At 31.6% G+C, this 14,116-nt stretch overlaps 1 protein-coding gene across 6 annotated transcripts in view; it reads right to left on the minus strand.

The window, feature by feature from the left end:
• Window positions 1-14,116, minus strand: part of LOC109604809 (SH3 and multiple ankyrin repeat domains protein 2) — a 75,922-nt gene that overhangs the window by 53,718 nt on the left and 8,088 nt on the right. For all 6 annotated transcript variants that reach the window (XM_049969379.1, XM_049969382.1, XM_049969380.1 and 3 more), the window contains exon 2: window positions 3,270-3,290. The gene's annotated coding sequence lies outside the window, so the exon portion shown is untranslated. The remainder of the gene's footprint in view (window positions 1-3,269; window positions 3,291-14,116) is intronic.

A 14,116-nucleotide genomic window follows, 5' to 3' on the forward strand; every position in this document is an offset into this window, starting at 1 on the left:
GTACGGTACTACCACTAAACACATCCATAGAAAATGTTAAGTGAACCAGTTTGCATCCACAACCTAATGGAGATTTGATAAGGAAATAAGGAAGGGCTGTAAATAGGTAGGTCCAGAACGAGCCTAGTTAACCCGGCAACTGGCAACGCAATGTAAGTTTTTGAACAAATTACTTTCGGGATCGTCGACGCCGGTTGCAGTGTTGTTTTAGTGTATTTTTAGTGAAGAATTTGTGAAGTATAAGTTAAGTATATATTTCAATTTAAGAAGTTATTTTACAATTTCAAAATTAATTCAGGTTTTTAAGATGTTTCAGCAATTTTCTTCCATAATACAATGGGTATTCGACAAGAAAACGCAGAAAAGACCTTAAAGGTAATACATATCCCGTTTTCTGTTTTTGAAAGTTGACACTAATTGAAGGATTTTAATTTCTATAGGGAGGTCCTATACGAGACTACTACTAACATAAAGAAAATGTTAGAAGAAACATTTCACTTTCACAACCTGGACATAGGATAAGGAGATAGGGAAACACCGTGAAAAGTGATTATTATTCACTTTTTGTAATTGAAGACTGACTCAAATTAAGTGTTTTTAATTATTTCTAAGAAGGCCCAGTACGGTACTAGCACTAAACACATCTATAGAAAATGTTAGGTGAACCAGTTTGCATCCACAACCTAAAGGAGATTTGATAAGGAAATAAGGAAGGGCTGTAAATAGGTAGGTCCAGAACGAGGCTAGTTAACCGGGCAGCTGGCAATGCAATGTAAGTTTTTGAACAAATTACTTTCGGGTTCATCGACGGCGGTTGCAGTGTAGTGAGCTGTTAGTGAATTATAAGTTAAGTATATTAGTTTTTCCAATATATGAATTTCTATCGGAAATTCAAATTAATTTATTCTACTTCCAAATCGTATCACAAAATTTATAATATAATTTTACAATGATCGCGGACTTTTAAAATATTTTGGCCTTTAGTTCCACAACACAATGGTGATTCGATAAAGAAATGGGGAGAAGGCATTAAAGGTGACGTAGATTGGATAAGGAAAGAAGGAAAAACCATGAAAGGTAATAATTATTCAGTTTTTTATAATTGAACGTTGAATCTAATTTGGTGAATTTAATTCATTTTAGGAGGGTCCAGAACGGCACTACCGTTAAACCATATTTTGGGAAATGTTAAGTGAAACAGTTTACATCCACAACCTAGTGGAAAAATAATTTCAAGTCCTTCATAACTTCAGATTTTGTTTTCTATTATAAATATATTTTTTAAGTTTTTGAAATGAATTAATTAATTAGTTTTTCTTCGAACTTTTAACACAGGATGTGTATTGAAGTTTTAAACTAAATGTTTTTTTCTGTTATGTTTTTAATTTTGGATATGAATATTTTTTTTTTTTGAACGATGCATTCATATTAATTTTAATTAAGTTTATGCATACATTATTATAATTGTTTACACAATGCATATAATTCTGGATGGAACAACGTTAAACATTTCATAACACTACAAAGCTGCTACCTCACATGGAGCTTTAGATCAGCGTGCGTTCTGACAGTAAAAATAGAAAATTGGTCCGTGATTTTAAAACGTCCATCGCCACAATTAAAAACCCCTTTGTGTTTGAGAACCGCTGACGCGGAGGCTAATATTCTTTATGGCTTGCTAAGCAACGCGTAGGAAATAAATTAATAGCGATCGAATGGATTTATGCACACTTCTGAAGAGTTAAAATCTCTTTGTGCAGCCGCCCCGATATGTATCCGGCAAAAAGGTAGCAACATGCCGGGTTATGCTCAAACTGAGCGAAAAATTTATGTACGAGTGCTGCTCATTACTCCGCCCGAGAAAACCAACCGTTCAACAATTAAGGTGAATCTACGTGTAAAATTTTCTTTGTTTTGTCATCGGATTCAATACTTATTGTAATTACATGATTACTTCTATGAACAAACAAAACATGACGAAATCCTTTGTAATACATCTTTAATGGTACTTGATTTGTTTTGGAATATATTTTTTAAAACTAGTTCAATCATCTTGAGCTCTGATCTGAATCATCATCTTGGAAGAGTTTGGCTCAATGACATATTATCAAGAAACCTGTTACTTTTTCGCTTCTTTATTTTCTCTCCACATCACTATAATGATGTAAACATTTGTCCCAATCAAATAATGTTGAAGAAAAGTTGTTAGTTTGGTGTGACGTAAGTTAGTTTGGAAGGAACCTTGACAGTTCTATTAGTTGGCCGTTCTCATTAACTCCTCCATTTCGCATTGGGTGCCAGGTGTGGGTTTGCGCGACTTCCTCGAAGGATCGCCATTCCACAATGGCCCCTTTGTTATGCTGATTGAGCGTGTGTAGGATCTGCGATTTTTTCACCGGAACGCCCGCAATAAAACGGGCAGGAGGACATAAAGTACGGCACACAGTGGAGGCCCGGTTTAATTCATAATCCCGATGCGATCTCGTGGAAGGAGCCGACCGAGGAGGCGAATCAATGGCGGAGGCCAGTAAATAAGCAACAAATTGATAGTGGAGCGCAGATAGATAGTAACACTTCGTGGCGGACAAACGGCCACAATAGCGGCCAGTACATATATTCGTGGAATTTATTTGTGCCGGTTCGTCGTAAATAAAGTGATAAATACCGGTGAAATTCCTGCGAGGCCGCCGCATTCGCCGACCGGCCAGTCCTGTCGCCGTGTTACAACACTCCCGGATTAATCCCGCGCCACCTGATTTACGGCGCATGGACTCTTAATTATTGCTCGCGTATAATGCGTGTATTCGAACACCTGTGGTGTTTCGACGTCCACCTTTAATCGAAAACGATCCGGCACCGTATCATTTTATCATTTTCCTTGCTTTCTATGACTTTTTAAATTGGGTTAACGATCTGTTTTTTGTGCAATACGCACAACCTTTCTAAATATGCGGGTATCAACTTTATAAATCTCGATGAAATTGTCAGATATTACTAGAACTTTTACCATGTTATTCCACACAACAATTCCTTATAATTTTTACTTAAGTCCCACGCGAAAACGATTGAGGGACTCTGTTCTAGATGCACAATAAAAGATAAAAACTTCAAGCTCTGGGTGTTTAGATTAATCTTTAGCACTTCATCGAGGCAACGATCGGATAAGTCTCACAATACACCGTGAACTCTGGATGTAAATCTGTCTGTTCGATAAAAGAACCTGATTCACCATAAAATTTGCTACAACCTAAGATCTGTGATTTACTCACCTAAACCTCTGTTGTATCAATCTGAAACAAAAGAAACAAAATCATTAACCCTTCTAATTCCATACATTTCTAAATTAAATGAATAAATAAATAGGAAATTGAATGTTTTGAATTGCATTTTGAATTTTGAATCCTATTTCTTTCCCCAACTATCAAAAAAAACTTGGGGCAAGTAAGAAACTTTGAAATGAACCTTAGCTGATTTGACTGTAGGGTGCTGTGATGAGATAAAAATTGATTCATGCATTCATAATTATCCTTGAAATCTATGAATCTTATTCTTGAAGCGTCTTATAAACCTTAATTGTTTCTAGAATTAAATTTGTCCAGTATCATTTTGACTCAATATACATTGTAATAATCTGGTCAGATTCATCTGCCATGTTGGAAATATTTGCTCCATTCAAATTTGTTGAAATCTTGGTGTGCTGTCAATAAGTTTGGAATGAACCTTGATATAAAATTGTTGGAACTTTATGAGTGTTTTATTTTATACAATTTAAAGAAGTCTAAATAATTTTTAATTAAATTATCCAATTTTTAAAAGTAAATTCAGGTATGACACAAACCTTTTCAATTTTTGATCAAAAGACCAGTAAAAGCGTGTTAATTTTCTATTACACCACCAACCCAAAGAATAAATTACATCAAAATAAACGCCGTGGCTCCCAATTAAAACAAAATTACTTTTTAATGGCATGAAGCTTAAGCAAACAGGAGGCAGGAAACCGGAGCTTCGGAAGTTCCATTCGAAACGCTCAGATAACACCGTCTGTCAGAATCGATACTCGTCAGAATCGTTTAGAGTTCCAAAGTAGTTTGCATTAGTGTAATTGAAAGTTTTTGTGGCAATTTCGCGGCGAAACCTGGCGTCGAATTGTTATCGTCCGCGATAACATCCCCCCGGTAGCGATGCTTGATTTTAAATTTATCGAAATTGTTGGAATTCCATTTACTCGCAAGGCGGGGAAATTAATATAAATGGATGAGTCAAAAGAAAGTGTGTTAAGTGCACGGCATTACGTTCGAACAATTCAATTAGTATTGATAAATGTCAGGAGTAACTCCCAATTGGCTGCTGTTAGGACAGCAATCCATTGATTGTAAAGGGGTTGTTTTACTTCGGATTAACAAGTATTAGAAATTTATAGCACGGAGTTAGAAAAGAAACGAGAATGTTAAAGTGATTGATGAACGTTGCATGCAACTTCAATCCTCAGTTGTTTCTATTGAACGATTTAGTGGTCTTTTTAACTTTTCAGATTGGCTTAATTTATTTTAACCCTGTTAAACTGACTTAAATTATATCCAATAATTTTTTGGAAAAATAGTTTGAGCTTTAGAATTAAGATAAAAATGAGGTGGAAAAATAAAATTTCATTATTAAAGATGCTTTTATAATTTAAGCATAAAAGTTTTAACCATATCAAATCTGAGTTATAAATTATAGATAATAATGTGTTTTGTATAATGTTTTAGCGAAATTTTATCATAACTGCTTCATAAACTTTATAATTATTCAACATAACAATATTATGTGAGTTATTTGTGAATTATTACATACATATTGTGTGACATTAAAATTCTTATTGTTGGGCTGAATATGAAACTAAATTAAACAGTCGTATAACAATGAAATGAATAAATGTAAATTTGATTATGTTTATGTATAATTAATATTTTAATAGAATATTAAAATTTAATGGATTTATTTGCTCTATCCCAAATAATTTTATTTAATGATTGTGTGAACTTAAAATATTCATAAAATTTAATTAATCCCCTCTAATACAAGGCCTAATGCATTTTCTTGCAGTATTGCTTCCCCTCTTATTAACTTAATTATTTTAAAATAAAATCGCATTAATTACTTTTTGATTTTAAGGGTGACAGTACGGAAAACTTCAAGGAAAGATCATTAATAACAAAAAACTTAATCTTGTTTACCATAATTATGGTTTAAAAGGCTTTCACTAGATTCATCATCAATAAATTTTCAAGCGAAGTAATCGACTTTGAGTAACCCTTTTAAAAGAGGGTGAAAATTTTTTTTAACCCAAAGTTACCACTAGCTCTCGAAACAAGTCAATTACGTCGAACTTTTGAACATACGAAACATCAACAATGCACAATAGTCAAAACGGCCAATAACATATGTATGTTTCGGTGTGTACCAGGACATTGCAGGAAAATAACATCCGAGTTCGCGGAGTTCGGGTCGCATGCTATTGATCAGACAGCGTCTGACTGGTCGCTAGGCAACCCCTTGTTTTTTGCACTTCAACCTCCATCGTACGTTGCTCGCGAACGTTCACCGCCTTCTCGTTAAGATTGCCACTATTTTGGAAGCTGTATACCAAATTGGACCACTCAATAATGGAAACTGTTTAGGTAATTTATTTATGGAACTCATCACACCGTGAATTGATCAACCTCAATGTTTCCTTTGGAGGAAAGTGAAAGTGAAAAGGGTATTAAGTCATATTAACTAGCAAAACTATTTATGTTAGAGGTTCTTCAAATTGATTAGAATAAATATTAATTTATAGGAAAGTTGGTAACTGAAAGGGCTGCCAAAAAGCATTTATGTAAACACCCTCTCCGAAATGAAATGCTGACACTCAGCAGGAATAACAAAAAGTAACAAATGGACCGTTTTAAAATTGAGTATGAAAAAATGTCAATGCTCTTTAATAAATAACGATCGGTTGCCGAATAAAATACAATATAGTAATGGTAGAACTGTTCCATGTTTGGCTTGAATCCAGCAGGAACATAAAGCAGTTTGTTATTTTGTCATTGTAACGCGGACCGATGAAACATTGAACTATTACAAAATCGCAGACGACATAAAACATTTCGACTCCGCCGAAACAGTTTTATGCGATTGTTCGAATAATGGCGATACGTCAAAAGTTTCGGCGGTTAATAAGGCGAAACAATTCTCGAGGAATTTGTTCCGCAGGAGAACAATGTCGAACGTTTTCCTATTGGTTATTGACTTCAAATGGTGACGTAAATATTAAATAAAAAAATTATGTAATTAGATCTATATATCGACAATGACTATTGGCTCTGGAGGGTATATTCGAATTTTTAATTCAGCAGGAGTTCCCATATAGAAATGCGATTTCATGGTTGGTTCGTCAAGTCTAAATTTGGCCAAGTCAGTCTTATTTGATTTAACCAAATTCAATTATAGAAGATGGAGTTTATTACAGACGGCTGTGTGTGAAAAATTGCAAATATGATTTGTAAAATCAAGATCAAACGACCAAATCTTAATTAAGTTAAAATAAAATTCATATTTAAAATTGTTATTTGAATTTGAATTTCCTAAGTTGTAATATATTTTTAATTTATTCTTATTAATAGTTATTGATTTTGTTATATTACAAGAAAATTAATATTTAAAACAATATAAATTCAACCTAAAATATAATAAATGTGAAAGTAGAACAAATTTGTTTGATGTTTGAAGGTTTCAACTAGTTAAAAAAAGTAATATTATAATTTATTTACGGTGCCCAACAAATACAAATTAATATACATATTATTATTTCTTTTTCATCTTTTACTCGTTTCCCGGAACTACCCTGTATATATAAATAAAAGTATATTTGTGGGTTTCCCCTCATGTTTAATAACACATTTTCGGTTTGTCCCATTTCCCGTCGTCAAAAGTTACGGGCAAACTTTTCCGGCTTAAAAAGACGTAAAATCAATATTAAGCCATTCTTCGCGTATGTCTTAAAAATGCAAATCTGGAAAGCGGTCCTATAAATAAATCGCGCAGCAATTTATTCGGAAAGCCCCGTTTAAATCTCACAGATCGAAAACTGATTTCCGCAGTACAATATCGTCGCTTCCCCCAGTTTCGATAAACCGACACATTTTCGTTTCCTATCAATCGATAAAATAACCATAACGGATACTAAACGTGAGTAACACTTATCTCGACGGATTAGAAGTGTCCGAAATAAAAAAAAAGAACCTAACATACATCTAGATTCGATCCGGTCTTAGTTGGCCTTCAAGTATGGGAAAAAATTAATCATGTAACCAAATGTAGTTTGTTGTAGTTTCCTTTATTTTTACCATGGTGTGTTCTCGGAAGTTTCTTTGTCGGGCTTATTAGTATGTAAAGTGTTAAACATAATTAAATGCCTGCACGTTGTTATGTATTTGAATTATTTATTGAAGTTGTGGCATTAAAAATAAGTCATTCGAGTGTATTGTCACATTATTAATAAAATTTAATGTTGTTTGTATTGACAGGGACATTAACAATAAATTTTTTGGATATTTCGCAAAGTTCAACTATTTATAAACGTTGCGAAAACCTGCTATAAAAAATAACACTTGACCTTTCTTGACTATTTGTTAAATTTTATTATAATTGTGGGAAATAATGCGATTACTAATGCAAGGTTTCACCTAGAGGGGAATTGCAAATTTCCAAACACATCGAAATTCCGGTTCGTAAATTCTATTTATTAGAATCATTATTATCCATATGCTAATAACATTTCAGTTTGCACAACCCCGAGTAATAAATTGCATCGGAACCGGACCGATATTTGTTTACCGAAATCAGTAACGGTTCATATTTCCAACTGAAGGCAATGGTAATGGTAATTCGAAACTGTGTACAGAACTTATTATCCTTTCCTGTTTTAAATTGTAACGTAATGGAATAGTGGTTTACCTTTAACATATGCGCTAGCCTTAATGGTAGCGCAGATTCGCGTGGGCTAATCAACTTCGAAGTGGTTTTCTATTTTATGACAGCGCATAAACTGTTTTAATTAATTTGCTTTCCTATTAATTTAATAGTCGGACAAAGGGAAACAATGGCGAATTAACTAGTGCTTCGAACTGAACGAAATCCATCTCACAGTCGGACGCCCGGCTAGGAAGTATTTGCTTCGAAAAACTTACCATACTTCTCTTTAATAAAAGGAAACTTTAAGGAGAGTCGGTCTTTGAATTTTGCAGTAAGCTTTGGCAAATGAAACTTTCACAGTCAGGTTTTGTTGGGATCCAATAAATTCAAACTAGTTTCAAGTTATTTTCGTTTGTTAAATGGAAGTAGTCAAAGTGTATTCAAATACGAATTAGTTCTCTTGAAATTACAGAACATTTCCTTCAGATAATCAATCTGACTATAGTCGATTATTTCATTGATTTATAGTATAATTTTAATTACATTACATTCAAAAAAGTTTTCAAATAATTATTTTAAATCACTCATTTTTTTTTTGATAATTTCTTAAATAACGAACCAATCTGAAACAATTTTTTTCAGAATATTTTCATTTCTCATTCTTATCATGAAAATTATATAATAATTATTTTTTACAATTTTTACAACTTTTATAATAAAAATGTTTTATAAGTACCATGTAAAAAAATTTAGTTTTCTATAAATATAACATATTAAAAGTGCTCAATGTACTTTTTTGAAATTTTATGATTAAATGGAAAACTTAATAATTTTATTGAGAATAATTAAATTGATTACAATCAAACCAAAAGTAAATTAAAAATTTTTGTTTGTGTTGTCTAAATTATTATTGACTACAAATTATATGTATAATATAGTTCCAATAACTATAAAGATATTTTTAAAATACGGGGAACTTGGGTTTATATGACTTGTGGGACCATAAACACAGATTGATTAATATTTCAAAGAATTCGATCATCCGCCAATACCAAAGAAGATCGATTTCAAAGAAATGCCAGAATAACTTCAACACGAATACTTTTTACAAATAAAATCTGTTACCAGTTACTTTCATTCATAAATATTCAACAGCCACATCAAAAAACAGCATTGATTACCAACACCATAGATACGAGTACACATTGGCTTTTTTCACAATTATCCGGCCACTTGGATTCAAAGACCATTTGTTGTCGAATCTAACTGTCGAAACGGTTTACCATATAATGAACTGACCGCATGTCTTCGATGGTGTATATAAAAAAAGTGTTTATGGAAAACGGTAAAATGATGGTAATGCGGTGTTACTGCACGCCTTATCGAAAAATCACAGTCATAAACAAGGTCCTCCACTCGTGATTTGTCGCCTGCATTGTACGCGTACGTTCCTCAAACAATCAATAAGTCCTGCGTGAGCATATTGTTGTATTATACTGCCAGTTTTTGTTCGATGCATCTTAAAATGTTAACAGAGCAACGTATAGGTACTCGAGTCGTTGCCGCGACGTTCGAGAAACAATTATCCGTACTCGCCGGCAAATATTTGTATATTTTATAAGCAATTAAAGCGGCGAAACTAGTTTCGTTCTGTGTTTATTTGTTTTTCCGTGCAGTTTCCTAAGGCTCGCACAATCGCCGCCAATTTCTTTCGGTCTGTCTGTCGATTAGCATGCGTTACATAACCACGGCAAAAGTAAAATGTTTCACACACGTAATGTCGCCTTAATATATTTACATATTTTAATTGCCTGCAATATTAATGAATGGCTTTCGAGGAGTTATCGAGATATTCCCAAGTACACTCCACACTAAAAGTACTGTTAGTTGGCACAGTGGGAAAATTATTGAAATGATGGTTTACGGTTCACCGGGTTTTATCTGTGGCATAAATTAAAAACATTTCAATTGAAATATTCATATTCTAGCTTGGGATTTGGCTAATTTTCTTTGGATTTCAAAGATTTTTTGGTAAAAGTACAAAAAATGAAGGAATAAAATGTTCTCAATGAATTATTTCAAATACAGTCTATTATTCAAATTTTTGTTTATTTTATATGAAAAAAAAATCAGTTAGAAAAGTTTAAAAAAAGGATTAATTATAATAATAAACGATGATAAATATTTTAACGTTTCTAATTTGTGATTTGAAGTGTAACTAAAATGATACTTGAAAATAAAAAACAAAAGTTTGATTTAACGTAAAAATAGTATTAACTATCAAGTTATTATTTATGTTATTTAACATGTTTAAGGTGTGATTTAAAAATGTAGGCGATTATTTAAATTTCTGATTATGTCATATAATAAAAGAACAAATATTAAAAGGAAATCAAATATTATTTTACTATTAGAATAGTAAAAAAAATGAATTAAATGAAGGGAATTGAAGAAGAAAAATGAGAATAAAAACACTATTTCCTATAATAAAATAAATCCAACGCTATAATAGTATAATTTATGTTAATTAATATTTTTGATGTAGCATTTAAAAATTATTCAAATTTATGATTGTCATATGAAAGAAGAGTAAATGTTAAAAAGTAAAATCATTATTTGCCAATTAGAAAAATCCAAAAAAATGGACAAAACAAAATGTTATTTTATAATTTTATCAAATATTTTAATTTTTTATTTTCTTTGTGAATTAAATGATCATTAAATTGAAAGCAAAAGTCTATTTTAATACTTTTAATAACAGTAAATTAGAACATTAACACTATTATCAGTCACTAAAAATGATACACTAATTATTTATGTTATTTAATGTTTTTGATGTATAATTATTCAAATTTGTGATTGTTATATCATAAAGGAATAAACATTAAAAAGAGAAAAAACAAACCCTATTTATAACACTATAATAACACTAGAAATAAATAACTAGTAAACATCTTCATCTGATAAAAATAGCAGAAAGATTATTTTACAATTAGAAAAAAGAAATTTCCTAATTTGTAGTTACCCCTCATGCTAAAAGAACAAACACTAAAGAGAGAAATTAAATTATACTACAATTAGAAAATACATTCTTACTTTTCAATTATAAATTATCGATATCCTCAAACGTGAACAAACAGAAACGAACAAAAAAGCATAAACTCTCACAGAAACTCTTGATGCTCTCGTTCCGATCAATTTCCACACTGTAAGAAATGTTTTATTGAGGTCTTCGCGGCATTAAATCTCGATGCCTAGATATACTAAATTAGTGCTAGATGTATTGCATCGGAATTTACAGTTATTAATGAAATGCATACCTATTTATGTCGTGTGTATCATTCGAACATCTGTATTTTGTCGCAATGTTTGCATGGGATGTTTGAATACGGCGATTTCGTGTTGGTACTTGTTTGTTTTTAGATATGTCGCGCCCATTTGAATTTATGTCGTTTTTTTCAAAATGATGGTGTTGAATTTAAGTGCATTAACAGGTTCGCAAACATTGGAGATGTTCAGATAGAGATTAGTTTATTGGATACCGGAAATTACTCGAATAATAAATATTTAAAAGGCACGATTTGATTAATTTAATAATTGGATTAAGTTTTGTTTTAATTGTGAAAGTCACCCTATTAAATTAGTTTCAAAGTTATAAGTTTCAGGAACCAATGAAAAAGTTTCAAGTTCCGTGACTTGAATATTACACTTTCCAATTAGACAGTTTTAATTTTCAGTTATTAAATGAAAGTGAATTTTTAGTTTATTTTATTTTACGTATACTGGCAGTAAGTTAATCTTTGTTAAATATTTAACTTTGATCTATAATTTGCAATTTTTAGAAAAATGATTATATAGTTTGTGAGAATATTTTGTTTGAGGGGATCAAACACAAACATGCCATTGATAAGTTCTTACTTAAATATAAAAATAAAATAATTGTTATTTTTAGAAATAAGATAATTGAAGGTGTGGGAGACTAAATAATATTACATAGATAAGTTAATACTTAAAATATTTGGTTTTATTATTTTTTAAATCTACATACATATAGTAATAAATATGTGGAATGATTATCTTTTGGCTAATTCTTAAGCTAAATTTTATAATAATTTACAATGTTGTTTTGAAGAGCAAATCCGATAAGATTTTTTATTTATATAATTACCAAAGTCATGATGATTTAAAAGAACGCAGCAATCCCTACATTGACAACTTCTGTCCAAATCTTAAATTGAATTAGCCCTTTTATGGGCAATAAGTAATATAACGTTTATGAAACTAAAAATTCCCTATAAATTTCGTCACGATTCGACTTACTAATCCGTTTAAATGCAAATGAATCCACGTTAACCATTTTAAATTCAGTTAACGGTTAAACGCGATTATTAAAATATTTAACAATTTGGTTCGTTTCATAATTGGACCCTCTCGAATTATATACCGAAAACCAAATTGCTTCAGCCTTGCATGTCTGTATTCCACAAATCGAATATCCTAAACAAACACGACAAACGGCTATGTGGAAAGGCCGTCTGTTACTCAACATCTTCATAGGCAGTCACACGGTTTCTTCCGTGGCCTCTGAATATGTCTCAATAAAGGTCGTACCGTTTTAAATGTTCCAAACCTATTGAGCGTTGGTTTTGTGAAAACAAACTATGAGGTTTCGGTTTTTAAATGGACGCCGCACTGATTTATCGAGGCATTATAATAATGGCATAATGGGATTCATGATTATACGAAATGAAATGAATAATTAATTCTCCTGCAGTGTGGGTCGATATGTCAATTACCTACACGGTATTGTTAGACGAGGTGGGCTCGTTCAATATTTAAAATGGTACACATGATTACCGTGACCAAAATCCCTATGATGGGGGCATCTAAGAAGACATAACTTGTAAATGAAACGGTGACAAAGGACTTTCATTTTCACAATACAAAACTAATCCTAATGTCCAATTACATTTTTTAAATAAATTGCTGTATTTATTTTATTCTTATTCATCTTTATCTTTGTCTATTTTATTAATAACATTTTTTATTTGACACAAAATACACATAATAATTTTAAAATATGTCAAAAAATACTTGTTCAATTGGAGTGTGACATTTAATTTATAATATTTTCGAGAGTGTTCCACCGGAATAATGTTTTTCTGTTGCCATGGTTACATTAGATTATTATTTCCGTACAACCTACCATCAAGATAATTGGATAAGAATGGTTTGTCAATAATCTACCAGCGGGCAGATAATACAAATAACTGTATAACTGATCTGAAGTAGGACATTTCTCGGTATTGATTTCACGTTGAAATTGATCATTAGGAGGATCATGTTAATTAGTAGGAAGCAATGTAAAAATTCAAATCACTAAAGTCCATGACTGAGATCAGATTGATTGTAGTTGCGAGTAAAATGGATAGTTTGCTATTGACCGTGAAAGTCGAGAAGACAGGAAACCGTTTCAAGGGCGTGATGGATCTGAAATAATTGCAATTAATGGACTTTACATTTAATTACAGACGTCGAAATATTTTACGGCATCTGAAGGCTTCATTTCCCTGTTAGATAAAATTGAACCTTTCAAAACAATATACTTTTATTCTTCCTTTCCCATCACGTAAAAACGCATAGTTTTTCATCATCGAACTGTATTGTTTTTATCCGCAGATGCCTCTTAACTGTATTAATTAAAAACCGCTTTAATAAATTGGTCTAAATGATAAAACAGAAGGTACAATGAGCGGATACAACAAGTGAAACATCCTGTAGATAATTAAATACATGGGGACAACTAATCAATGTGCGAGTGAAAAAAATACCATTCGGAATAGGCATGTTTTAATGTCAGTCATTTTCGTATGGAACTGTTTGAAATGATGTAACGGAGCCTGGGTGTTATTTCCATAACCGAAGCGGTAAATCAATACGGCTGAAAAGAACAGCCCTATTCCATTGAATCAAATGCAAAATTCATCCTTTGTGTCGGACGGTTTAGAAATTTTTATCTCGTGTGAGATGAATAATGATTTATAATTGTTTAAAAATGTGCTGGGATTTAAATAATGTTAGGGGGACCTAAATTATATATTGAAATTATAATTTAGGAAGATATAAATCTTTGGTTCAATTTCAAAATATATTTCGGAAAATAACATTTATACAAAAATAC

The sequence above is a fragment of the Aethina tumida genome, chromosome 7 (genome assembly GCF_024364675.1).
Source record: "Aethina tumida isolate Nest 87 chromosome 7, icAetTumi1.1, whole genome shotgun sequence".
Classification (NCBI taxonomy): Eukaryota; Metazoa; Arthropoda; class Insecta; order Coleoptera; family Nitidulidae; genus Aethina; species Aethina tumida.